Source organism: Gopherus evgoodei, chromosome 10, assembly GCF_007399415.2.
Source record: "Gopherus evgoodei ecotype Sinaloan lineage chromosome 10, rGopEvg1_v1.p, whole genome shotgun sequence".
In the NCBI taxonomy this organism is placed as follows: domain Eukaryota; kingdom Metazoa; phylum Chordata; order Testudines; family Testudinidae; genus Gopherus; species Gopherus evgoodei.
Window position 1 is genome coordinate 6,522,149 of NC_044331.1, and position 27,013 is coordinate 6,549,161.

A 27,013-nucleotide genomic window follows, 5' to 3' on the forward strand; every position below is an offset into this window, starting at 1 on the left:
CGGTGGGGCGGGGCTGGTGGCCCATCGCCACCGCCTCCCGCGCTTTGCAGACGGCCCCTCAGGCCCTGATTCCGACACGGCCCGACAGCGCCTCAGGGGGCGACGCGGTGCCCGGGCCTGAGAGCGCCACAGCGGGCCCGGCCCCCGGTACATAGGCTGTGGCGCCCGACGCGCCCCCAACTCCCCTGCGTCCCCCGAGACGGGCGCTCCCCAGCGCTGGACCCGCCCGTAGCCCGTCCCTGCGGCGAGGCCTGGCCCCCCTGCTCCCCTGGGACTGCACCAGGGAGGGGTCGTGCCTAGCGCCGCCCGCGGCTCTGCCCTTCCCTCCCCCCAGCTCTGACACACGCGGGGCTGCTCCCTTCGGCGCCGGCCGGCCAGACCCCGCAGGGCGATCCCGCCGCAGGCTTCTCCGGGCGGGGGCAGGGGGCAGGCGCTGTGCCTGGGTCGGGGCAAAGGCCAGGGGGGTCTCTGGCGCTGCTCGGAGCCCGCCCGCAGCAAGGATGACAGGCGGCCTGGGCACGCTGCTGCTAAGGCGGTTCCATGGTGTAATGGTTAGCACTCTGGACTCTGAATCCAGCGATCCGAGTTCAAATCTCGGTGGAACCTGTCGGTTTTTACCCGCCGCAGAGCGGGAGGTGCTTCTCCGTCCTACACAGCCTTTCCAGAATCATTATTTTCAATGAAAATACGTTATTTGTCCGTTTGGAATCCCTTACCCAGCCTCAGTGTGTTGGGGAATTATTGTTTGCATCCCAGTAGTTGCTACAGAGTTCTTCTATTACCATTATTAATGTATCCTGGGGGGGGGGTTAATATTCCGAAGGAGACCATGTGTGGCACCACGCAGCAGTGTTTTTACAAAGAGCAGCCTAGAGCTAGGTCAGCTGGGAGACTCAGCCAGGCTTGCAGACCTCTCAGCAATAGCAGAATGTGGGCTGAAGCCATCCAAGTTACAAGCAAATCAAAGCTGAGTCGGGGTTTGAGTCTCTTTGCCTAGGCTAGGTCAAATCTCTCCAATACAGGTATTATTAGGGAAGTGCTCAGGGCTGGCGCTTCCATTTAGGCGACTAGGCACAAAGATTTGGGGGGACGGCATTTTGCCACCCTTGGCAGCAATTCAGCAGCGGGGGGGGTCCTTCCACGTTCCCGGTCTTTGGCGGCAATTCTGCGGCGGGTCCTTCACTCGCTCCGCGACCCGCCGCCAAAGTGCCCCGAAGACCAGGAGCCGTGGAAGGACCCCCCCACCACAGAATTGCCGCCAACGACCAGGAACGCAGAAGGACCCCCGCCTAGGGCGTCAAAAACCCTGGCGCCGCTCCTGGAAGTGCTTGAATTGAAAATGTGCAGCCTTCACATAACTTTCTTTGGCCTTATGACTACAGAGGGACGCTTTACATCAGGGTTTCTCAAATAGGGGTCACTGCTTGTGTAGGGAAAGCCCCTGGCGGGCCGGACCGGTGTGTTTACCTGCTGCATCCGCAGGTTCGGCCAATCGTGGCTCCCACTGGCTGCGGTTCGCTGCTCCGGGCCAAAGGGAGCTGCTGGAAGGGTGCGGGCTGAGGGACTTACTGGCCGCCACTTCCAGCAGCTCCCGTTGGCCCAGAGCAGCGATCCATGGCCAGTGGTAGCCGCGATAGGCCGGACCTGCGGACAGGGCAGGTAAACACACTGGCCAGGCCTGCCAGGGGCTTTCCCTACACAAGCAGTGACCCCTGTTTGAGAAACCCTGCTTTACATGCAAGTAACTCATCGCCCACACGGTGTGAACAACATAGTATAGGAGTATTACATGATGGATTTTGTACTCTCTAGGAATTACCAAGCATGGCACTCAGTACAACAGTCAACTGAAGGAAATGGTCTCCAGCTGTGGGAGTCTCCTGGGAGAAGTCGATGACTTGGCAGAACTGTCACATCAGCAAGGACAATGAAGGTAAGGGCATGGCTACACTTGCAGATGTAGAGCACCCGCAGTTAAACCAGCCCTCATGGCAGTGCTTTCCCTGCTGCTGTCTCTGTATTCACACTGTCAGTTGCAAGCGCAATGGTGTGGCTACATTTGCGGCACTTGCAGTGGCATTGGTAGTGGTGCATTATGGGCAGCTAGCCCACAGAGCACCTCTTCCCATTCTGGCGCTGTGGCTTGGGGGAGGGAGGGGACCACGGGACATCCTGGGTCCTGTCCCAATGTCGTGAGATGCATCGCTTCACATCCCAGCAATTCCTGTGCTTCCATCCACATTTGGCACCATCTTTCAGCTTTTTTTTACTGCGTGCTCTGTCTTCCTTTTCTGTCTGCGGGAATGGATCCCAAACTGCTGAGGAATATGCTGATGGGTCTCACCAGCACGTCACAAATTGCAGTCGAGTTACTCCGTAAGCTACAAAGTGACAGTGAGGAGTCCCACGATGGTGTCAACACAGATAATACATATGACATGAGATTGCTTGTGGCATTCACGGACATGCTCACCATAGTGGAACTCTGCATTTGGACCCGGGAAACACACCTTGCCAGTGTAGACACCTTGGGACTTAGGGCACTCAGGGCTGATCTAATGCGCTCCAACTCGCACGTGTAGCAAAGGCCTACGCTAATATTCCAGACTGCGAAACAGTCCAGTATGTAGAAGGCTCATGGTGCTGGGACTTGGAGAGGGAAGCGTGTAAGATTGAGCCTTGGATGTGTGGATCTCTGGAAACATGCTGCGTCTGCAGACAGAGTTAGAGAAATATAGATCTATTCAGGAGCAAAATGAAAGAACAGTCAGTGTGCTCCACTTCACATCACCTCAGTTCAAAGCCTGGGTAGGATTTGGATCAAGCCTGTCTCTAGTCTTAAAGATCTTTACATCTTTAGGAGGTATGTTTTTCCTGAAGAAATTAACTATTGGGGGAAGAAGTAGGCCATAAAGTTCTGTTTGGCAGAGGGAGACTGCCCAAATAAATTCAGGGAGGGTTTGAAAGACTCATTTAGCAGGAAGGAGCGAAAGAGAAAGTTATTAAAGTATTAGTTTGGGCCAAATGAGAAACAGCCTTGAACGTGGAAAAACATGGCAATCCCTATGTCCTGCATGATGTGAAGCCCAGAATAAAAATCCAGTACCGCAATGTCCCTCTTAGCAGGAGATCAGAAAAGACACAGGTGAGCGAAGCTACTTTGTGCACTTATCCAAACATACTGGTGGGAAAATGAGTGTTGTTTCAAGGCAGTCTGACATAAAGCAATCATGCTTGGGTCCAGTCACTGACATGCTTATGTGATAGGGATCAAATTCATATCTATGGAAGTCAATGAGAGCTTTGCCATTGACTTCCATGGCACAAAATTGAGACCAAGATGTGAGGAGTTAAAATGATATTCATGGCCATATAATTGAACTGGAGCCTTTAAAAAATTTTTCTTTTCCACAGGATTGCTTTCAGCAGTGGAACTGATAGGTTGCTCATCTGCATAATTAAGGGAATGTTCTCATCTCCATGTATAAAAATGAAGCCCAGTAGCATTAAGGAGAGTTCTGAATGTCAAGCACTGTTCATTGGAATAAGAAGAAATCCTTTAACATAATAATTTTAGTTGTTTAAAAATACATTATGCTGTTAAAATAACACCAGTGTGCACCTTTCTGTAGCACTGAAAATAAAAGATTGAGCAGAGACATTGATTTGCAATAAAATAACAAATTACATAATAGCAGTTCAGCTATTAAAGAGGAAGGATGGTCTAGTGGTTAGGGGACTAGGTTGGCACTCGGGAAATCTGGGTTTCATTCCTTGGTCTACCACAGCCTGGCTCTGTGACCCTGGGTAAGTCACTTAGTTTCTCTTCATATGTCCACATTGCAATAGAAACCCATAGCTCTGAGATCAGGTCAGCTGATTCAGGCTGCTGGTCTGAAAACTGCATTGTAGATGCCTGAGCACTGAGACCCTCCTGTCCTGGGGTCACAGAGCCCAGGCTCCAGCCTGAGCCCAAACATCTACACTGCAGTGTTATAGCCCGTGCATGAGTCAGCTGTCCTGTGTCAACCTCAGGTCTTTTTTTTTTTTTTTTTTTTAAGGGGAGAGTGCAAACGCAGTCCCCCCTACCACAAATTATGCAGTCGAGTTTCCCGCATTTGGGGAAATCGCAAGGGTCAGCACACTCGCAGTGCAATGGATGAGCCTCACCCTGGGAAAACCACCTTCGTGATCATGATATCTGCAGGGTAGATAACTTTCTGTGTCTCAGGGCAGAAGCTCTGACTTGTATTTTTCCAGGTGGGTGCTCCATCCTTGCCCTGCCCCCACTTTGCCCTTCCCTCGCTCTACCTCTTTGCACTCCCACTCCACCCCCTCCCCTGAGACTCCGCCCTCACTCTGCCTCTTCCCACCCCTGCTCTGCCCTCTCCCTTGAGCACCCCGACTTCCTGCTCCCTGCTCTCCAGCTCCCCTTCCCCAAGTGGCTCCTGCCTGCCAAACAGCTGATTGGCAGCCAGCCCTGGGGCCACCGAGCAATTGATCAGCAGGCAGCCCCAGGGCCGGAAACACTGTGGCTAGTGGGTGCTGAGCACCCTCTGCTTTTTTACTGTGAGTGCTTGAGCCCCGGAGAACCCACCGAGTTGGCGCCTGTTTCTCAGGGTATGTTCACACTACAAAATTATATCAATCTAAATTACTTCGCTGTATTGCCACTGCAGTAATTAAATCACTTTTTCATGTCCACACTACGCTCCTTCTCTCAGCGGTGAGTGTCCTCACCAGGAGCGCTTGCAGCAATTTAACAGTCAGTGTGGGGCATTGTGGGATGGCTTCTGTAAGGCAGCAGTCAATGTAAGCAACACAGTGTCTACACTGACACTATCGACTTTACTACAGCAACCTATGTGCTACACCTCTCGTGGAGGTGGAGTTATTAAGTCAGAGTATGTCTCCATTTACTGGGGATTGACAATGTGGTGATCGATCCACCGGGATTCAATTTAGCGGGTCTAATGAAGACCCACTATATCAACCACAGATCACTCTCCCATCGACTTCGGTACTCCACCAGAAGGAGAAGCATAAGGTAAGTTGACATGAGAGTTTCTCCTGTCGACCCAGCACAGTGTAGACACCACAATAAGTTGACCTAAGGTACGTTGACTTCAGCTACGTTATTCACAAAGCTGGAGTTGCGTAACTTAGGTCGACTTAACCCCATAGTGTAGACCTGCCCTCAGTGTAGTGGGCAAATTAAGTCAGTGGGAGCTACATTTTAGTGTAGATGCTTACAGAGTTAGCTCAACTAAGCTGCCTTGTGTCAACCTAACTCTGTAGCATAGACCAGGGCTCAGTTCCTCTTCTGTGCAATGGGAATAATAGTGGTGCTCAACCTAACGGGTGTTGTGAGGATAAATACATTACACAGTGTGAAGCTCTCAGATACTATAGACATCACAAAAGTACCTAAGGTGTGAACTTGAAATTTGTCAAGCTTAGTTTCACCTTTTAAAAGACAAAAGATTGTTTTATCTTATTGGGGGGGGGAAATAGCACAAATCAAATGACTTTTTGTTACACAGCTGTAAAAAAAAAAAAAAAAAAAAGCAACACAAAAAAACTAGTTGTTTTCCTGTGCTTTTATAGAGTATATTTATCAGTTGATATTTCAGAAAAAACATTTTAATGATACTTGTTTACAAGAGTGCTTTCATCCTGCACCTAACTGCAGTTATTTCTGGAGTGGCACAAGGTAATACAACATAAGAGTTTAGAACAGAAAGTAAGAATCGATACTGTATCCAACTGAAATGAGCATAATGTTCTTTATATTTCTGTATGGTTCTAACCTAATGTAAATTATAATAGAGGGCTTTTGCCAATCATGTCTTTTAAGGTCAACGTGACAGCAGATTGCCACATGCGTGAATGTTAGTAGGAGTTATCTTTAGCTAAGTCAATTTAAACTAATTAAAATAATTTTGTAATCATTCTCTTCTTGGAGTAAATAGGCAAGATTAAAATATCAGAGAATGCTGCAGATCAGCACAGAGGTGCACTGACAGAACTGTCTGGAGACAGGATTGGGATAGCAGGAAATGCTGCAGACCAAAGATGAGGAGTGATGGCAAAGCTGTGAGGGCAGCCAGGTTTGGATTATATGGAATACTTTGTGTTGGTAATGAAGTGTATTAACACTACGAATGTATATGTGCTCAGCACTGGAATAGCAGAGGATTTAGCAATTCAGGGATGAAGTTCATTGGCAAATCTGGTCTCTATGTTGCCGTTAGTTTCTCATTTGCGTGAGCATGAAATTCAGTCAAAGGAAAACAACACAAATTATCACCACATCATAGTTTCTCCATTTTTCCTTTAGACGCACATGTTTCTGTAGTGAGCAGAGAGACACAGCACATTCCCAAAAGCTAGAGCACAGACAAAACATGAGAGTCACATAGGTCCTGAATGTTTTATGTGCAGGAGAAAAGGAGACCAGGTCGCACTTATAACTGTGCATTTATGGCCATGTTTTGGAAATTCATAGACCAGCTACCAAAACAAGCCCAGAAATATGCTGCAACAGCACTATTAATGTATGCATGTAGGTATCAGTGTTACAGCTATGAGCTAGGCCGTGCACGTCCGTGACTTGTAAATGAGACCTGCAAGGAGCACAGATCGACAAGGCACCATTGATGGGTTACGGATATATAGTCAAAAACAGATAGGCATCTACCCCTAACTTCGAGGGTGAAATCCTGGTCCCACTAAATTAAATGATAGTTTTTTCACTTCTATGGTGCTATGATTTCACCCTGCAGATTGGTCTCTACCTGGGATTTGAAGGAAACAAAATGAAGGTTGGCAACTGTCCAGCACTACCATTGCTGGGTTGCAGGTTTTCTGGCAGATGCCTGAACTTGGCCCTACATTTCCAGTATATGTGTTGCAAATTCCATCAAACAATGAGCAGTTCAGAGAATGATTTGTATCAGCAATTGACAATAATTCAAAATTGTCCTTGAATGGCTGATGACCCAAAGTCCCACTTTCCCAATCAAAGGGACAACCGGCTTTCCCTGTTCACAGGCAAGAGTGACAAAAGCAAAGCAACACAACCTACACAATTCATTCAGAGGAGAAATATTTCCTAGGGGGGAAATCCAGTCAATACTTTCCAATTTCCTAACAAGCAATGAGTCATTACCATGATGCAGAGATAATTCACTCAGCTTTCCAATCAAGCCTCTAAATTATAGAAGAGAAGAGTCACTTTAGGACTCACCAGTTTCAGTTTCACATAATGTCACTCAGAAAAAGAACTTCTGAATATAAAATCTGTCCGCTTAAATAACAAACTTCCTTTTTAAACAGACCTGACCAGATTAAAGGGACTATGGTGTACAAGGAGTTCCACTCTCCCTGGCACTGGTGAACGTAATAGAAATGCAAAGTGGTCAATAGCTTAGCTAACTGAATTACAGCTCTAAACTCTATACTTTCTAGTTCTACAGCTCATATGACAAGAGGTGGGCCCTGTCCAGGTCATTTCCTGTAAATTAACCTTCCTCTCCCCAAACTGCAGTGTTTGAATAACGTGGGACCCAGATCTGAAATTACCCTAGATATGTTTTCAAAACTAGCCCTAGTTTTGCTACTCTTTACGTATCTGCGTATCTCTGCTGGAGAAAGAGAAGGGAGTAGGTCTAGAAAGAGTCAGCAGTTCTCTGGGACCAGTGTTAAAGTAGATCATTGTTGAAGTAAACGGGAAGGAAGAGAAGCTTTCTCCATTCTGTGGGGAACAGGAATTTAATGCACATGACCAGATGACTCAGTGCTTGATGAGGTGAATCTGTCATGATGTGAAATCATCTATTCCCTGTCTCCATTCTGGCTTCCACAAACAAACTTCCCTGGCCTGTTGCCTCCACAGACACATTTTGAAAGAGAGCACTGGCTGCTCCATGATTGCATATTGGTCAAGAAGTAATTTCTGAAGTTTATACTTCAGCTCCACACCTTTTCGTACCCTTGTTATTGTCTACAAATAGCCAAATTCTGCTCTCAGTTACACCTGTTTCACTTCACTGACATCTAGGTAGATTATCTGAGTATAAATACAATCCACAGGGCAAGTACAGCAAGGGCAGCACCAGAACAAGCTTCCTTATCCTGCCCACCGAAACACCTTGATTTTAATCTGAAGGGACCGGCTCTAGGGGATTGAGAAAGCAGTTTAAACTCCACACCCAAATCAATCCCTGCTCTTGCTGCTGAGACGGCCAACAAGGTTGGCAATTAGTGCCCAGCACGGTGCTATTCCTTGCTACGTAAGTACCTGTCTGCCAAGAACTAGACTGAGACTATCAAACTCATCACATTTAGATCATTGAATAGTCATCAGCTGGGACAACTGTCCACTGCTGCCAGACAATGTTGGTTTTGCTTGGGTGAAGAGCTCTCTAGCATGATTCCAATCCTCTGATACAGCCAGTTCCCCATAATGCTTTTTTTAAAGACAGTGAAATAAAAGTAATAGTATTTGAATACAGTCTAGTAATAATAGTAGCTGCCTCTTAAGGTAAATTGGAAGCTGTATCTAGATTCATTTAGTAAACTGAGATCCAGATTTTACTATGCTTCCTTTACAAACATATTCGTGGTTCATTATGCCAGGAAAATGACAACGTGCTGATAATAATCCTTCTTGAAGATATTCCTTAGAAATCCACTAGGTGTCCACCCTTTAGGTTTCACTAGTATCTGAGTTTGAGCCTCATTTTTCTCTTTAGCAGAAATTACGCCTGGACTTTCAGTGGTGAAGCCACAGATCTGCTTTCTGCACCTTGCTGAGGTATTCAAGCAAGAAACTTGGCTCATTCTGGTGAATATCCACAAGAGCTTTCCACAAAGACCTATGCAAGGATGGAGGTTTCTTTAAAGAATCTTCCGCCTTCCCTAGAGAATGCAAAACTTAGATTCACCAGAGCCAAACGTTTGCCTTACTCCGCCTTGGGAAGCTATTTATAGGAGATTTAAAGTGAGCCCTGTGCTGACCTGGAGGCAGTGATGACACATTCTTAATTGCAGAAGCTCTTCAAATAGTGCAGTTTTGACATTCCTGGACAAGGTTCCAGCCCCTTGCACTTGAACACAATGCATGGACTGGAGCTCTGGCATACCAGCACTCACGCCTATCTGCTAAGGCTGTCACTGTTCCAGTACAATCCAGTACAGCGTCAAATATCTGGTAAGAGACAGGCTGCCGAAGAGCAAACAGTGGCTTCTCTTGTCCATGAGACCCTCTTATTTGCCTTGAGTACCAGCTTGGGATTCCAGACTTTCTTAGTGGATTCATACTTGTAGATGTATGAGAGCGTTTTACTAGCATTCCATTCTCTTTCATGGTTCAATTATCTACCCAAGATGAGTATGTGCAACTCCTCAATGAGGGATGATTGCAAAGTTGCTTCTTTGGCATTTCTCTCACTGAAGCACAAATCACACTCTGCAGAAATGGTACAATGTTGCATCCCTCCACTGAGCAAACTTTGTTGGCACCAAGACTACATTCTGGGCCAGATTGGCCTCTCATTTACACCAGTTTTATATAATGTAAGTCATTTGAATGTAATGGAGTGACTCCTGATTTACACCAGATAAGGGAGTAGGGAATCAGGCCCATATTCCAGAAAATGCCGGAGACAGGTTCATTATCAGACAATGAGTTTAGCACCTTCTCATTACTATGTTTAGGAAGCTTTCTGGCCAGAAATATCCTTATGTCATAAACAGATAGCTAAGGGTTAATGTCTCTTTCACCTGAAACACCTGACCAGAGAACCAATCAGGAAACCGGATTTTTTCAACCTTGGGTGGAGGGAAGTGTGTCTCTGAGTCTTTTGTCTGTCTGCCTGTTTCCTCTGAGCTTTGGAGAAGTAGTTCTATTTTCTAGTCTTCTGTTTCTAAGTGTAAGGACAAAGAGATCAGATAGTAAGTTCTATGGTTTCTTTTCTTTGGTATTTGCATGAATATAAGTGCTGGGTGCTTTGATTTGTATTCTTTTTGAATAAGGCTGTTTATTCAATATTCTTTTAAGCAATTGACCCTGTGTTGTATCATCTTAATACAGAGAGAACATTTGTATTTTTTCTTTCTTTTTTATATAAAGTTTTCTTTTAAGACCTGTTGGAGTTTTTCTTTACTTCAGGGAAATTAAGTCTGTACTCACCAGGGAATTGGTGGGAGGAAGAAATCAGGGGAAAGCTGTGTGTTGGATTGCTAGCCTGATTTTGCATTTCCTCTGGGTGAAGAGGAAAGTGCTTTTGTTGCAGGATTGGGAACGGAGAGGGGGACTCACTCTGCGTAGTTTCACAGAGCTTGTGTCTGTGTATCTCTCCAGGAGCACCTGGAGGGGGGAAGGGAATCAGGATTATTTCCCTTTGTTGTGAGACTCAAGGGATTTGGGTCTTGTGGTCCCCAGGGAAGGTTTTTCAGGGGGACCAGAGTGCCCCAAAACACTCTAATTTTTTGGGTGGTGGCAGCAGTACCAGGTCCAAGCTGGTAACTAAGCTTGGAGGTTTTCATGCTAACCCCCAAATTTTGGACGCTAAGGTCCAGAATCTGGGAATAAGGTTATGTCACCTTATAGCTATTAACTGTACAAATAGGCACCAGGCAGTGTGTCTACAACAGCTTATGGCATTAGCTATAAGGGGAATGGGGCTGGATTCTGACAATAGCCTTGTATCCTTCGGCCATCAGCATTCTCTGCTGCCAGATACTTTGCTACAGAGGCAATGCCTTGCATATTTCCCACACTGCATGTTTCACTAGTGGGTGTCTTTCTTGCCCTCCGTGTTAAGTGCCTGATGAGTGTTTCCCTAGCACACACTGCGAGGGAAATGGGCCTAATCTTTCAACTGTACGTTTATGATTCATAGATAGCTGTTCTAGTGCTGTGATGCACAGCTTGCCCTGGAAAGGAATACATTCAGGAATCAAAAATGGTCCAGCACCTATGTTAGCTGTCATACATAACAAATACCTCAGGCCCTGCCATGAGTCAGTAAATTATGTGTGGCAGCCATCTGGTCCTGCATCTTTAGAAGCAAACTGGAATACCGGGGGTGCCCCATTGGTAAAAGCTCAAACAGTTGAAGTGAGGAAGATGAAAAAGATCTGTTGACATTCTACTCAAGATTCTCCCTCTAGGGGACTGGTTTCATGACTCATTTCATCCTTCCTGCTACTCTAGAGAGTTACAGTCAGGCAGACTTTGCTGTCAGGTCTGTCAGTGTGAACACCTTTGGGATGCTAAAAATGGGTTTCATGTGCTTGGACAAACCCAGTGGGATAAGAGTTTTCTCATTAATCAGCTGTGTCATAGCAAGCTGTGCAAGATGTTCACTTTAGAGTGTATTCCAGGGGTAGGCAACCTATGGCATGGCATGCAGGCTGAAGGTGGCACGCAAGCTGATTTTCAGTGGCACTCACACTGCCCAGGTCCTGGCCACCGGCCCAGGGGGCTCTGTATTTTAACTTAATTTTAAAGAAAGCTTCTTAAACATTTTTAAAACCTTATTTACTTTACATACAACAATAGTTTAGTTCTGTATTATAGACTTATGAGAAAGAGACCTTCTAAAAACCTTAAAATGTATTACTGGCAGGTGAAAACTTAAATTAGAGTGAATAAATTAAGACTCGGCACACCACTTCTGAAAGGTTGCCAACCCCTGTTATAGACTTATAGAAAGAGACCTTCTAAAAACATTAAAATGTATTACTGCCACGAGTAAAGTGAATAAATGGAGACTCGGCACACCACTTCTGAAAGGTTGCTGACCCCTGGTGTATTCCATAAAACATTGTTTGACCTAGAATTCTGATTTGTCCTAAGTTGCACTATTAATCTACCTGCCTGACTAGTCATTAGTATCTGCTCACAACCTTGTAGAACCAGCCTCTATGGTTTTGACAGAGTGAAAAAAAGGTCACATCTAGTTTATTTAGATGGTCCCAGCTCTAAAGGATCCAGGAATGCAGAAAAATCCTAGGCTGCAAAAGGAGATTTACCAGAAGATGCATCAGTGAACGCAGCCCAAATAGAGGGTGGTAGGGTCTGGTACTGCTAAGATTTGGTGAAGGTTTCTTGTGCATCTAGGACTAGATCCTGAGCTGCTGGAAATAGTTATAGTTTGATCGTGGAGTTACACCACTTTACAGTAGCTCAGTGGCTGGTTTCTAATGTCCACAAAGCATAAGAGAAGCAGGTATACAGAATGTGCCCATGTTTTGGAGTCTGCACAAGGAAAGTACGCTCCTGAGGCAGGTGCAAGTTTGTTTCCCCAGACACCAAATTAATAGAACAGAGAAAAACAAGTTATGGGTTTGTTGTTCCATGATGGCAGTTCTAATGAAAGATCATTTCAGAGTTTGGCCTGTTTCCAAGATGGTTAGATACAATATTCAGATTAATCCAGACCAGCCTTCCTGGTGCCACGCTCCCTAAGAATAAATCTGAAAAAGTCAATTTGCTGTGAAATCAAAGAAGTAATAGAATGTTATGCTTATGCAAATAATACAACACTTCCAACTTAATATAGTTTAGCTTCATTCACAGCACTCTCCACACCAGACCAGTATGAGCAGATATGAGTCACTGATAAAAGAATAAAAGCTTTTATTTATTATTCACCAATCTCCAGGGTTTAAAACCACTTAAAGTTAGTGCATTTTCCCATATACATGATTTAAAATGTAATAGTTCAACATAGGTACAGCTAGAGTAGGCAATATACACTGCCAAAGTATCTACTGTGTTGTATTTCCTTAGAGCCTCTTATGATGTCTCTGTTCCACATAAACTTCTGGTTCTAGACATAGGAGGATGCTTTGTATTTAAGGATGATGTGGCAGGCATTAAGTTTCTTGCTTTGATCAGTGTGTCTCAGCCTTTGTGATCTCACTAGTAATGGCACTTGATAGAATTCAGTTTGAGTGTTAGGGTACGTCCACACTACCCACTGGATCGGCGGATAGCGATCAATCTATTGGGGATCCATTTATCGCATCTTGTTTAGATGCAATAAATCGATCCCCGCATGTGCTCCCTGTCGACTCCGGAACTCCACCAGGGTGAGAGGCAGAAGCAGAGTTGATGGGGAGCCGTGGCAGTCGATCCCATGCCGTGAGGACACAAGGTAAGTCGATCTAAGATATGTCAACTTCAGCTACGCTATTCTTGTAGCTGAAGTTGCTTATCTCAGAATGGTTCCCCACCCCCACCCCCCCGCAATGTAGACCAGGCCTTAGTAGGTAAAATTACTATGTCTGTTTTCCAAACTAAGGTCCTGTTTTTCTGAAAATATTTGAAGGCATCTTTCTCTTTAATTTATTTTCAAATAAAATGGTATCCACTGATAGGTTAAGAACACAACACACAAAGAACACGGTAAGACTCCAAAATATAACACTTTTTGGACTTTCATGGCCAAATTCTGTTCTCACTTATACATGTGCAAATCTCCTTTGACCTCACTGGTGTAACAGCAGAATCTAGCTCTCTGAGCTTTGACATGCATTTCCAGTTCGCTAGTGTCAGGTCCAAAGCGTCTACCATATATGGATAAATACAATTTCAACATAACTGTTGCAATTTCCTTGGGAAAGTTACAATCTCAAAGGAAGCATATGAAAACGTAAGTGTTTACTGTACACGAACCTCAGTCCTGTAACAAGTATGTGACAATTGCTGTTGGTTAAATGCAAACAAAATTATAGGATCAAATTTTCCACTAGTTTAGCTGCTTCACTGACTGCCAGAGAGTTTTTCCCATTAACACCGGTAGAGAATTTGGCCCATATGTTTAAATTTATTTTTAAAATTTGTGTTGTTCCCTGATCTTTTAGAGAGAACAGTGTTTGCACTGAATTGCTCAATCCTGCCGTAAGTGAAAAATAGATGTATGCATTCCTGGTGCATCTGTGTTGTGCAGGGGAAGGTGTAGCTCTGTCCTGTTCACTAAGAATTGATTGATATTTGTACATATTTAACTATTTTTTCCTTAGCTGTAAGTGCTACATAGTTGTAGCTGGAAGGGTTTACCTTAGCGGTGATATTTGATTGCAGGTAGGTAGGTCTCCGTAGGCCCCGGTTCAGGAAAGCACATAAGGATGTGGTTTCCTAAGCAGAGTTATAGTTGTTATTCTGTAAACGGGGAATATATTTTTGGTCTTCTTTAAAAAACAAACAAACAAAAAACAGGCATGTTAATTTCAGCACCAAGGGAAAACACTGAATTTAAAAAACATCAGTGTTTGAAAAATGAAAAATGACAAAATCTGCAGAAAAATTCTCCCCCCGCCTCCCTTTTTCCCCCTTCCTCAACCTTCTAATGGGTATTGATAATGGAGAGAAAAAATACTACATTGAAAACAGCTAATAACTTACATGGCAGTGACCTTTTAGAAAAGACTTTACATATTATTTTTAAGTCACAATTTTGCACATATGCTGTTCAACAGCTGCTAGTATTAAAGTCCAAGCAAGGGGTATCAGGAATGCAGGATCTGAAGGTTTTCAGCAGTTGCTGAAGGCAAAATCTCCTGAAATTGTAACAGATGTTGCTTACTTCCTGTATACTTATCAACCACTGTAAAAATATTTCTTCCTTTTTAGTTGTTATGTTGAGCATAACTATGGGGATTCGACACAGTCTATGCAACACTGACACATTGAGTGATTACTATACATTTGGTTTTGAATAGTCAACCAAAGTATTGTTTTTATTAGAATCTCCCTGGACACTTTGAGGAAGTTCATTAGTCACTGGACTTGAAATCTAATGACAATCAAATGACAGTACAGGAAATAAGTCAAATGTTATGTTACTACTATATTCAATAAAGATGGGTTTAAATATCACAGATTTACTGTTGCTTACTGCACCTACAATGCAATCCTTTTAACTGAAGACCTAAGTAACTAACATGCCCATTTCATTTGGACAATTGTCAGAGCAGAGTCAGTGTAATGCAACTTCATGATACTGAACAACTGGTAAATGGCATGGCTAGTCTGTTTAAATGGTGTTAATTGCAAGCCTGAGTTAAATGATGTGAACTAGCATTTGCTTGCATAGATTTCCTGCTGTGCAACCCATTATTAACTTCAGCCTGCTTGCCTGCACTTTTATGGTCACCAAATGTGTTAGTTTGGTCTTAATGTGTTAATTCTTTGTATATTGCTTCTCGCATGCTGAAATAAACAGCAATATATCCCAGCCCAATGTACTAGAAAAGAGCATCCATTTAACCAAATCAATTGAAAAATCAATTTAGTTACACCAGCACTAGCCCCTAATGTAGATGCACTTAAACTGGTTTAATACTTGCTTATGTTGATTTAGTTTCCATTCATAAATTACAAGTTTAATTTAAATTGATATAAGCAAGGATTAACCAAGTGCATCTATATTAGGGGCTTGTATCAGTTTACCTAGACTGATTTTTAAACTGACTTAGTAAAACCAAGGCATGTTCCTAGCATGCTGATAATCAGGACAACCGCTTCGCAGACACTTTTCTTTTTCCCCTCTCGAAAGTATGTGCCATAACTTTCTGCTGCTGTGTTTTTTGCTTTGAGATTTTAAAACTTAAGTTCAAAGATAGTTTTGAAGTGGTTCCTCTGGCTCTGTAGACAGAGGTTGATGTTGGAGATCAAAAATAACATCTTGTATCTGGCATGACTGTCTGGTAGACATGATTATACACTGCCCATGGAAAATGAGAGGTTTCAGAGCAACAGCTGCTCCATAGGTGTTTATAGTGTTACACATGATGTTGTCAGGAGAAAGGGCACAATTCGTTTCATTTTTGCAGCCTTCCTAGCAACTGGGGCATTGGACTGAAGCCTTGAAGAAGCGTTCTTGCGTTGACTGGCATTGTAGGTATATAGACATCTATTTATGAAATTATTATTATATTTCATTTCTATAGAACTATAAAGCTACATGGCACTTTACAAACATGGGACCAAATCCTGCAAAATTATACCAGTAGTTCTTACTACCTTGAAGCTAATGGGACTGTTCATGGTAGAAAGCCTGGGAATAGGTGCTTACATGTTTGAGAATCTGGGCCTAAGAGCATGTTGGCTCAGATCTATAGATAACCCACATTCATTGCCCTGAAGAGACAAGATAAGCATGTACAAGACAAGACACAAGACAAGCATTGAGAAGAGGGAGGTTGTGGAGATTAGTGATGAGGAGAAGAAGAGATGGGGGACCGTTTGAAGAGGAAGGATTTGCAGGGGAGTGAGGACACTTGCTGGATGTGGACAAGGAGACTGTTCCGGACATAATGGAAAGCACCATAAAAGGTGGGAAAAGCGGGAGGCTTAGGAAGAGCTGTATAATAGGTGGGGCAAAATTCTGGTGAGGCATTGGAGCTTGAATGTGATGTGAATGTTCTCTGTCCATTAGGAGTAAAGGAGTGCCTGCACTGCCATCAACACATCCATCCCACTTGCAGCTCTGCATTAACACAGGGACTATAATCAAATTTCATGCTTCAGAGCTTCAACTGGTCACCTGTATGGGTCACAAAGGATTTTGTCCCCTAATACACAATTGTCCAGCTGTATTCAGTGTTTTTGTCTGCCTTTCTCTGAAGCATTAGGGATTGACCAGAGCTGGAGATGAGAAACCAGATGACGTAAAGCAATGCTCGGAGGTGATAGAGTCATGTTTCTAGATGCCCGGCTGTTGTGTCTTGCTCACATGCTCAGAATCAAACTGATGTCCAGATTTGTGGTCGGGAAGGAATTTTTCCCCTGGTCAGATTGGCAGGGATCTTGGAGGTTTGTCACCTTCCTCTGATCCATGGGGCACTGATCGCCTGCTGGGATCATCTGGGCATATCCCACCTAATCAATTTCTGGCCATTGCAGAGGTCTTGGGCATTGGTGGTACCTTGGTCTTTCCTGTTCTCTGTCTGAGGCACACAATAGTCTAGTCTCCTGAGAACTAAAATGATTTAGTCTAACTAAAGTGTTTGGACTCAGTATAGGGGTATCTGGGAGAAAATAAATGGCCCATGATATATAGGATGTCAGACTAGATCGGGGTCGGCAACCTTTCAAAAGTGGTGTGCTGAGTCTTCATTTATTCACTCTAATTTAAGGTTTTGCATGCCAGTAATATATTTTAATGTTTTTAGAATGTCTCTTTCTATAAGTTTATAATATATAACTGAACTATTGTTGTATGTAAAGTAAGTAAGGTTTTTAAAATGTTTAAGAAGCTTCCTTTAAAATTAAATTAAAATGCAGAGCCCTCTGGACCTGTGGCCAGGACCCAAGCAGTGTGAGTGTCACTGAAAATCAGCTCGTGCGCCGCCTTTGGCACACGTGCCATAGGTTGCCTACCAATGGACTAGATGATCTAATGGTCTCATCTGGCCTTAAACTCCAAGAAATCTGAAATCTATGAAAGGGAGCATATGGAAGAGTTTAAAGAGGCAAGTGACACCATCAGATTATTGAGAGAGGAAGACTTTACTAGATGTCTTATAGACAAACTGGGTGGGATAAGAGGTGATGTGGCCAGTGAGAAAGTTATGGTAATCAAGGAAGAAGGTGACTAGCACAATGTCAAGGGTTCAACGGAGGCACTGGGCACAAGGAGGAAAGAGTAGATTTGGGAGACATTAAAGAGGGTGACTGGTAGTTATGTCACCCTTTGCCTGGAGAATGCTCTGTGCAGCAGCAATACTGAATGTTAGTAACTGGGCCAGCTTTCACACAATGGTGCGAGAAGGGGAGATTCAACTTTGTACTCAGCACAAGGCCAAATGTATCACAAATAACTGGAGTCCAAGTTGTGCCTAAATGAAACAGAGACTTTCAGGAGCTTACTTATTGTAGAGTTGCCGAGCTCCAAGATTTGGCTTAATAGGGACATTTATTAATAACTAGATAGTCATGTACATTTGAATTTTTATTGGTTATAAGGAGTGACATATGCTACACTATAATGCATGCAAGTAGCCCTCGTCTTCTGCTGTGGTTAGAGTCCTTGCTTTAGTGAATTAATGATACAGCTAACTCATATGGGGCTCAATCCTGCAAGGTGCTAAGCACTCTAGTCCCAAAACCAGCAAAGCCCTTACGCACTTCCTTAACTTTAAGCATGTGAGTAGTCTCATTGACTCAAGTGTTTTGCTGGATCAAGACCAGTGTGCTCAGCGCCATGCACGGTAGAACCTTGGTTTGCACAAGAACAGTCCTGTAGGAGTCACTGAAATCTAGTTTATTTAGATTGGGAGTATGTCTAATGGTTAGAGCAGTGGACTCCTAACTCCTATTCTGTTCTTCTGGGGTTGTTCTTTCACTGACTTCATTCTTGACTTTTTCAAGACCTGTGTTACCACCCTGTAACACAGCGTTACCCATTTGTGAAATGGAGATAACATTATCCATTTTGCACACATGGGCATCCTAAGGATTCAAGGCATGCTATAAGTGCAAAGTAATGTTAGTATGAATGATAATGATAATGAATATCTGTACGTAACTGATATTTTAAACTAGATATTAATACTTAGACTGGACAAACCATTAGTAAATGTACAATAGGGCATGGTCTTGCACTGTCTGAGAGACAAACTAGATGGTCTAAGAGGGCTTCATTTTACCAAAAAGGATGTAGGTTTAATAATTAATTCTATTTTAAATGGGCTTTACTCTGCATGCTTCAAATTTTGGAAAAGCCGCCATTCCCTGTCCCCATTGTTAGTGTTTTAGCAGCTGTTTTCCATTGTTTTCTCAGTAAGAAAAATACATATCACTAACAGGAACTATCAGCAGCATGAAACAAGCTGACTTGCCAAGAACATTTCCCCCACTATTGTTATTTATAGTAAAAAAAATTTTGTACTGCAAGTCAGACTGTGATTCAAGGAATTTGCCAGATTTCAGGGCAATTTTGTGCCACAAACGGATGGATGTGTTTCACACACAAGCCACAGTTTTCCATTAATCTTCACCCAGATAGAAGTATAGTTTATATAGCTCCTTCAATGTACAAGGTATCCCAAAATGCTGCATAGTCCTGATTCACAAAAGCATCTCTCTTCAGAACATTTGCATGCATGACCAAGTGCTTTCCTGAATCAGGGGGCATAATAATACTTAGCACTTATTTCAGCCAATTTTACATGTTTGAGGAAGTGTACAAGCATTCACTAATCAATCCATAACACCCCTGTCTGTCTGTGCTATTACATGGTGCTCAGAACTGTGGTATCTGAGTGCCTCCCAAAATTAAGAAGTATACACATCTTCTCTCAGTGCTTCATTTGTAATGAAAGAGGTGCCAGGGATCAAGCAATTAGGTGCCAGGGATCAAGCATTTTTTTTTTTACATTCATAACTGATACAGCAAGCCCAGCAGTGCTGGAGCTATGAACTGCCAGAGGTACCAGAGCTCAGCCCTGGCACAAATTAAGCACTGCCCTTCTACAGCTAGCAGAAACTGGATTTTGAGGATACATTGGTTGGGTTTTTGTAGGGATGAGATGGCAGGGAAGTTATCATGTTATTTTGGTTAGATAAGTGGGTTGCATTTTATTCTGAAGAGGCATTTTCTTGGAAATCATCCATGACAATTAGTCAGAAGAGGCACCCAGTGTTTTCTCGCCATACAAAATAATTGTTATGCTCAGTGATGTCATTTGGATGGAGTGCTCTTTGTGTTTCCAATGAGGTGTCCTGTTCAAGCTTGTTTGGAAGAAAATAAAAGGCTTTTTATCTGTGTGAACAGTTATAAACAGAGGTCTCACATCAAAACCCAGCAACAAATCTCCTGATTGTATCTTAACAGCTCTCAGTCTGATTTTCAGGTGTCCTGAGTTTATAATTGTCAGGTTATACACCCCAGATATGTACAGCAACAAGGTGCTTTATGCTAGTTTTACATCTCACTTTTTCCCAGGACTGCCAAGATGTTAGCCTATTATTCATAAACAGGTGATTGTAAATTAATAATGAAACTTCTATAGTGGCTTTCTTCTGCAGATTTCAACATGTTCTACAAACACTAATTAATTAAGCCTCATAAAATCTCTAAATAGGTAAGTGACACATATAGTTCAATTAACCCACTGTGATATATAGTAGTCTCTGGAATGCAGCAGCTATTTAAAAATGTTATTAAAGATAATGTTAAAAATTATATAATACATAGTTTGGGAAAAGAATGTCTGTACATCTGGGTATGGTGCTTAGATTATCCACAAATATAAAGTTAGTTTTTAAAAGTCATATGATACACACAGTGCATAAACAGCAATAACCCACATTTAGGTGAATAGATTTAACAATACAATTTAGATATTAGAATCCGAATACTCAGATACATCACTCATGAAAAGTTGTACAGAGATTTGGTTGTGGAAAGCAAAATATAGCGAGTGGCAATTGTCCCTCAATAATTGAGAATTAGGTAGGTTGTCCATTTAGAAAATACTATCCATGAGTAAAGTATCTCAATCTAACACCGCACAAAAGTTTAGGATGGAAAATGACCAATGGAAATTGCATGGAAAGTTTAGATATAGACTGTAATTACATGGACTGGGATCTGGCCATGATTCTGGAGTGAAGACTCATTCTTCCAAGAAGTAAAAGCATGAGATCTTTAGTGAGCAAAGGTGCTCATAACCCTTGTTTTGTATCTCCTCTAAAGGATGGTATCTCCAGCATGATGGCACCTCCTAGCAATGTTCTGAGCAGGAGATTCTCTGCTGACTCAGAGGAAAGAATGCCACCTGATGAATCACCTACACGCCTTCCCAGAGCACACAGTTCTGAACCGTTTTCCACCTCAATACTGACTTGGCCTTTCTTGTATGAGTTGACAGGAGCACAGCAAAGATGGTGTGGATGCAGGCTGCTATTACATATGCTTCATTCTCGTGGAAGGTCTTCCCCTATCACTTGACATTGAAGGGGCCATTCCATTAATATGGTCCAGCTGTAGGTATTTATAGGCCAACAGCAATAAGAAGTGGAAATGTAAGGCATCCAGTTTGCTCAGTTTCACATTATCCCAATGTCCTAATCATAGCCACAAAACCAAGCACAATGGCAAAACTGGCCCCTTTTTCCCTCCCGTTGGTGCAGACATCCTGCCAGTGTATTTGGACCTCCTGATATTTGCATGGAGAATGTTACAAAGTTGGAGCAGCTTGCAAATAGTTCTAACATTAGTGAAGAATAATTTCCTGGCGCTCACTCTGAAGGTTTGAGGAAATAAACCCTCACTGTACAATGAAACAAGAATGAATTTTTATCAGACTCTTGTTTATAGAAAAGACAGAGAGAAATTTAGGTCACTTCTTTAGAGATATTTTTCTTGTTGTTTGTGTTTCCCAGTCCTTCTGCATGTCTGCGTCTGTGGCCTCCTTTACTGGCTGAAGTCCCGCGTCAGTACTCCATAGAAAGCCTTGCCAAGGCAGTCTGCTCATGAGGGGACACGTCTGCTCATTTTACTCAAGTAAGCACAACCACTGAGTTCAATGACTGTAGGGCCAAACCCTGAAAAAATAAATGGTGGAGCAGGCCTTCTGTTCTCCAGTGAGGCCATGGTCCTCCTCTCCTGGCTTCGTGCAGAAATGGCTCCGATACCTCCACTTTATTACCACTGCTGTGTACCTTATTTGTGTTATAGCAACCACCACCCTTTTACAGTCCAATGCAACAAGGCTGTTTACAGTGACATATAATTATTATCCCCTTTTACCAGAGAGGAGAAATCCCTTCATGCAAAGATCTCTCCTGACTAGCTACTTGCTCCCTACTCTCCTGTGTTCACCCTTCCTGTGTTCCTTTTCTACTCATCTAGTTAATAGGTTAATTATCTCCTTAGGTCCCCCTAACTCAGGCTGATCTAGGCCCTCTTGGGATGCAAGGGGTCGGGGGTTGGGACTACACCTCTATCTCGACATAATGCTGTCCTTGGGAGCCAAAAAATCTTACCGTGTTACAGGTGAAACTGTGTTATATTGAACTTGCTTTGATCCACCGGAATGCATAGCCCCCCCCCCCCCCCCCCCCCGGAGCACTGCTTTACCGCATTATATCCAAATTTGTGTTATATCAGGTGGCGTTATATCAAGGTAGTGGTGTAATTGAATGTACAGTGACCAGAGTGCTGGTTCAGCTGCTGGTTCTCATTATTCTAGCACACATCCCTATGCAATAGGGCAGATGTCATCCTTGCTCATTTGGGGCAATATTCTGCACTGTTACCTTTATGCAAATTGCACTGCAATCAGGGGCAAGAGAATTTTAACTGAAGGCAGAAATTTGTGCTTTTGTGAATCAACTAGTTCATGTCATAAATGGTCTTAACCATACGGACATGATCCAAAGCCCATTGAAATCAATGGGAGACTTTCCACTGACTTCGGTGGCTTTTGGATCAGGCCCTGTGTTTGATTAATTTCTTCACATTTGTAGCTGCCGCAGCACTTTCTATATCTGGAGAAGTGTTTGAAATATTTTTTTTTTGCATGCACAATAGTCTATAGCCTCTTTTATAATTTATAGGCAATGAGTGTCCCTGCAGTTTAAAAGCCTTTCAGAAACACTGCATTGAGAGCAACCAAGGGAAGGATGATTGCACCAGTCTACTGCCACGTCATAACATTTAAATACTCTATTTTGTACCCCCTGCTAAAGTTTAACCATTCCAACCAGGGAAAGTCAAAAGGGATCAATGCCAAATTTTCAAACAGGCTTATTTTTAAAAAATTCCTCATGAAATTGCTGCCCAACTTTCAGTATGAATATAGTTTGCCAAAACCTCCATTTCAGTGCATAACCCTCAAGATGTAGATACATTATTGTATTGCAAGTGGATTACTGGTGAGAATAAGGTAATTTATCATCTGAAATGCAGAGTCTGGTTTTGTCAGTTACAAGTTTTATAATTATCCATTAGCATTATCTTTACAGTTATTTTTTCCAAGGTTATGGATATGTCATAACCTTTTTTCCAGGGTTATGGGTATGTCACATCTTTTAAAAAGATGTTCTGTCAGGTATTTTTTGTTTGTTTGTTTCAACATATTGAAGTCTGATTCTGCTTTCACATCAATGTATATCAGAAATATATACACCAGAACCAATTGAGTTCCACAGGGGTAAAACCAATGTGAGTGTCACCAGAATAAGGTCCCACAGTTCCAGGTTTAAAAAAATGAAGTAATCATGCCAGTGAAAAAACAATTTCTATAGGGAAGTAATAGTAGTCATAATAATGTGCCTTCTTAGCACCTTTTAAACCCATCAAAAAGATTAAGGAGGTAAGCCTCACAACATTGGGATAAAGATTTTTAAAGCAGGGTACTGGGACTCATGAATTCTCGGTTGTATTCTTGGCTCTTCCACTGACCATCTGCCACTTAGCCTGTGTCTAGCTTCAGTTTACCCATGTGTAAAATTCACTTAAAATAAAATCCATGCTCTAAAAAGGACTTTAAACCACAAGTTAGAAATTTTGGTTTGCAGCATGGACAAGAAACGGTTCTGTGGCTGCTGGCTCATAGAAATTCCCTGGCTGCCCCGTTGAGAAGGCTAAATATGACTGATGAGGCTCCACCCAGTATTTCAGACTCTGAAATGCTGAGGCTGTGGAATCATAGAATCGCAGGACTATAAGGGACCCCGAGAGGTCATCTAGACTACTCCCCTGGACTCATGGCAGGACTAAGTATTACAGTCCCACTTTAGGCACTCATGGTGCCAGCCCACTTATAGTATGTGGCAATTGTTCCCAATTTACTTACTATGCACAGTAAGAACGTAATCCAAAACTCACTGGAATAAGTGGGACGGTACCTAATGACTCAATTAACTTTGAATCAGATTTCATGTGGGGGCAAGATCTGTCTAGAGGAAATTCCAGGAGTTTTCTCTAAAGTTCTGTTGAAGGGAAGGGCTTTGCACAACTGACTAACAAATCACTTCTGCGTAATGAGCCTGCAAGAACAGTGTACACAATAAATATGTCTCTGCCAGTACAGTAACTCTACTCACTGGTTCTGATTATCGTTGTTACAAATAGAGTATTACACTCATTGTCTTCACACATGGCATTACACTAGGCTTTGTAGAGAAAGTAGATGACAAGCCAAACAGAAAAGTTTTTAAGGCTAGTTTTAAAGTGGGAGAGATGGTTTGATGGCTCAGAGGAAGGGAGAATGTTCTGAGTACCTGGGACTGTATGAGTAAAAGACTAAATCGTTGTAGCAAAGAGTTTGGGGCAGACCTGTGGATACCCTGACTGGCCAAGAAGTGAGAGTGTCAGGTGGGTCAAAGTCAGAGAGCAGGTTGGAGTTGAGTGGGGTGATCAGTGTACATTGTATTTGTTTGCTACCTAGCACAATGGGATCCTGCTCTATGCAGTGGGGGCTCCATGGTGTATAAGAACAAAAGAATGGCTATATTAGGTCAGAATAAAGGTCCATCTAGCCCAGTATTCTGTCTTCCACAGTGGCCAGTGCCAGATGCCCAGAGGGAATGAACAGAGCAGATAATCATCAAGTGATCCATCCCCTGTTGCCCATTTCTAGCTTCTGGAAAACAGAGGCTGGGACACCAATGTATTCCATGACAACAAAATTAGCCATAGACGCTTCCCTTTGCTAAATAATTGTCTTCAGAATCTCAGCTTTCATTACAAATATAAATTTCTGCTCCTAGTGATAGAGTGGTGTGGAGACACCCTCAAAAAGGTGAACCAGATGTGAATCAATGCAGAGATGGTCTGCATGAATGCAGAAAGCCTGAAACAATAGCTCTGAGAGGTGTGAAATGCTCCATTAATCCCAATCAGGTGCTAACTGAAACCCGAAAATGACACTAAATTGAAAACTCAGCATGTGCATATAGCATAAAATATTCTGAATGTATTATCAAAATAAGTAACATAGGTAATTGCATAGATTGCGTTATTCATGTTCATATTTAATTAAATAAAAATTTCTATTATTAAAATATATCTTAATCCATTACAGAATTTTGAAGAATTTTCACCAGAGCACTGCACAGTCTGAGGACGTTGCTGCAGAACGTTCATCCGGTTTGCAGCAAACTACAAGAGACTTTGGGTATAGATGTCTTGTTTATCCCATTGGCCCAGATCCTCAGAGGCATGTAGGCTCCTAACTTCCATTGACTCCATGCCTGGATTATTGTGTCTAGAAGAGGCCCTAAAAGGTCTTTGTGGTGAGGCTGTGCAGGTAGCTGATGTTTTGTATTCCTTGCTCAAAACAAGGATTTATTAAAATTTTTAGCATTGAACAATCTCGTTGCCTGTTCTTTTATACTTTTAATGTAACAACCTGATGTGGGCTGTTAAGACTGCAAAAGGTTCTCTGGCTGCATGTTCACGTGTATTGAAGATAGCTGACACCTGATTAGGTGCTGATTGGTTTCATATAGCAGGTGAGTTTAGAAGCCACAATAAACACTTCTGGGGCTAGAGATACTCTTATTAGATCTCTTACAAGAAAGAAGCAGCTGTCTACACGTGGGCTTAGAAATAGGAATCAGGGAAATGATCAATAAGTCATATTTTAAATTTTATCATGTATTTTTCTTAAAGTATAGTTGCAAGTTTGCTGACTTGGAAGGGGCTTGGTGAAGGAAACTGCTTGGACAATGAGGAATCCTGTATAACATTTGTGGTGTTCAGAGGCTTAGAATAAGAATTAGGATTGGTTTTGAGTTGGAAAGAACATATGTAAAACTTCAGTAATATTGTCAGTTGTGTTGCTATCTATCTGAATCACTGGATCCTGAAAACCTGTTCCCCTAGGGTAGAGACTTTTTGTTTTCCCCCCTTCCCCAGGCCTTGCTGCAATTGTGTTGCGAAAGCATTTGTAATTCCATTAGGGACTAATGAGAACTACTACTACTACTAGTTCTGTTGGGGTCCCTGATACCATGATCAGGAATTGGGAAAGTTGTGTTGAAGTTGAGTGAGGTATGCTTCTATCAAGAAACTTTCTCTACCTTTGATCTTCAAGAACTATAAATAGAGGGAGGACAATGGGAAAAGCGTCTTGTCTTACTAGCACTTGTGACTACTATGTTAAAGTTTCCTCAAACCCATTTGACTGTACAGCACTGTAGAATTCTAGTTGTAACTGTACACAAAATATCTTGCTGGGGTGAAATTTCAGGGTATAATTGTCCTGACTTCTCTCTTGTAAGTCAGCTGGGTCAAAGGGGAGGTTACTTGTCCCTGAGCCATTAATATCTGGTCTGTGGGTACCAGAAGCCTCTGCTTTTATTGTTGATGTGTTCAACTGCAGGAAGCTTCTACAAATCTAATGATGCAGATAGGGTAATGGCTAGGATAGGGTAGATGCTTTTAAAGGTGAAGTAAGTCAAGGGTGAATTTAAGATTGATTCTTATCACTTTCTCTTTTTCCCTGCCCTATGTACTCTTAAACCCAGAAATGTGTAAAAACTAGCCAGTATTTCTACAGATTGTAGACTAAGTGGGCATAGTCTCTTCAAGGAGCAGGGCAGTATATAGAGAAGTAGTAGGTAGCTGTAGACTAGACTCTACAACTAATGAGACTAGGGAACAGCACAGACCAGCCTTGTATAACTACAAGGAGAGGGAAAACATGGACTGTTCTTGTACAAAGCATTTTGTCTCCACAGGGGATGGGGATTGTATCTCTAGAAGCTGGGTGAAGCTATACTGCCCATCTGGGTGTGAGCTGGTTTCAAACAGTTTGTAACAGGCAGGTCTGATTGGGAGGGGGAATTAAGGGGAGAGACAAGTGCACCTAGGCCTGAGCTCAGGGGACACCCATCCCAAAATCTGTAATCCTGTCAATAATATAAAATGGGGGGGGAGAGTGGACCCCAAACTTCTCTGGAGAGGCCTGGTAACAGGACAGGGGCTCTTACTGAATCAGGTAGGCCAGTGATACTCAGAGTGAGGCTGAGCTGCAAGTG

General features: G+C 42.8%; 1 long non-coding RNA gene and 2 other non-coding genes across 4 annotated transcripts; 2 read left to right on the top strand and 1 right to left on the bottom strand.

Annotated features, from left to right (window-relative positions):
• The first annotated feature begins 26 nt into the window (after positions 1-26).
• Positions 27-25,908, top strand: LOC115659219. Of its 2 annotated transcripts, XR_004002484.1 has the most exons (4): positions 27-147; positions 1,813-1,933; positions 21,407-21,527; positions 25,054-25,908. It is a non-coding gene; the product is annotated as an uncharacterized LOC115659219 (long non-coding RNA). The 2 variants fall into 2 exon arrangements; XR_004002483.1 differs by lacking the exons at positions 21,407-21,527; positions 25,054-25,908 and adding an exon at positions 3,415-3,657.
• Positions 535-606, top strand: TRNAQ-CUG. Its single transcript has one exon. It is a non-coding gene; the product is annotated as a tRNA-Gln (tRNA).
• On the bottom strand, positions 4,059-4,216 carry LOC115659275. The gene has a single exon (XR_004002500.1). It is a non-coding gene; the product is annotated as a U1 spliceosomal RNA (small nuclear RNA).
• Positions 25,909-27,013: the final 1,105 nt, after the last annotated feature.